We start from the raw sequence: 1813 nt of genomic DNA on the forward strand, positions 1-1813 counted from the left end.
GACATTATATCTTTTGATAGCCGGGCACCATCAGCTTTCTTCACCACATTTGCTTATGCACCCATTTGTCTTCAGTGATTGTATCGGGGAGGTGAATACACAATGATATGATTTTTTTGTTTTTTGATGCCTGGTAACTGATCCCTTCGACACCTCATGATCACACAGGCTGGTATGCTTCTTCCGTGTGGGTTTTGTTGCTTCTGAGCTAGATGGCTGCTTGTTTACCTTCAAGCATTTAAGACCCCAGACGCTATATCTTTTGATAGCCAGGCACTATCAGCTTTCTTCACCACATTTGCTTATGCACCCATTTGTCTTCAGCATTTGTGTCGGGAAGGTGAGCATCATGGAATGTCAGTTTAACAGAACAAAGCATTCTTGCATTGAAGGAGTACTCGAGTGGAGGCCCAATGAAATGACACAATCTTGCTTGCTAAAAGAAAGGACGACTTGAAGCACTTGCTGATAAAGATAAAACAAAACATGGTGGCCATCCGTTAAGAAGACAACTCAATGTCAAGACAACCAAATCCTCACAACTGGATCAGTAGACCACATCGTGATTAAACGGAGAAGCCAGGGAAGTTAGCACAGATTTCAGCTGACTTGGATCCACAGTCAATGCTCCTGGAAGGCAGACATCAAGAAATCCAGCAATGTACTGCACCGGGCAAAGGAGCTGCACAGGATCTCCTGAAAGTGTTGAAGAGCAAGGTGTCACTTTGAGGACAGAGGTGTGCTGGACTCAAGGCAGGGGCTTTCCACTCCCCTCGGATGCACGATGTGAGAGTTGGACGAGGGAATAAGGAAGACCTCAGAACTGGTGCGTGTGAACTGCAATGTTGGAGATGCATATGGAAGGTACCGTGGACCGCTGGAAGAACACAGAGATCTGTCTTGAAAGAAGTACAGCCCAGAATGCACCATAAAAGCAAGGGTGGTGAGACTTTGTCTCTTTATTTTTTGACCTGAGTCTTAACAGTGCAGCCCTGGGTAGCCACATCAAAACGTTGGATGGACATTTCAAGTTGATTTCAGGTGTTGATTACCTGTGCCAGGCACTCAAAACACCCAGCAGGACCTTGCTCTTCAGTATAGAGAAAGATACTTGAAAGCAAACAGTGATAGGAGTTTAGCTGCACATCACACTTTTCAAAGGAGCAAGTGATGGAAGTCGGGGCTAAGCTGTCTGGTCAGTGGGCAGGAAAGGAGCCTGTGGAGAAGGAGGGACCCTTGTGAGTATGAGGCTGGAGATGTGTGCTCTGTGGTCCCCTCCCCAAATATTTTCCTGTCTTTGTGAATGTTCAGGTAACCTGTGTGTGTGACAGTTTCCATACAGTAGACCAGCTACGGCTTCCACATCATGTCAATGTGCGTGCGCTGTGGTTCTGTAGTTCCACTTCTGGGAGCCCTGGGAGCAGCAGAGCCCTCGAAACTTTGTCTCTTGTGAGGTGGACAGGTTATCAAGAGAGACCAGTTGCTAGAAAAGGCCGTCATGCTTGGGAAAGTCAAAGGTCGGCCCCAGAGAGGAAGACCCTTGAGGAGATGGATTGATGCAACGGCTGAAGCAATAGGTTCACAAATACACTTTTTTGTTAAGATTGTGATGACAGTGTAGGATTGGGCAGTGTTTGCTTCAGTGGTGTGCACGGCTGTGATGAGTTGGAAGTGACTGGCAGTACCCAACAACAACAAGACCTAACCCTACCCACCACCACCCACCCACAGCAAGAATCCTAAACTGCGAGAAAACAACAACAACAACAACCTTTCATATTTGTTAAAGGCACCCCCTTGTGCTATTTCTGTT

The sequence above is a fragment of the Echinops telfairi genome, unplaced genomic scaffold (assembly GCF_000313985.2).
Source record: "Echinops telfairi isolate 266 unplaced genomic scaffold, ASM31398v2 ScPeMD7_655;HRSCAF=1070, whole genome shotgun sequence".
NCBI classification, from domain to species: Eukaryota; Metazoa; Chordata; class Mammalia; order Afrosoricida; family Tenrecidae; genus Echinops; species Echinops telfairi.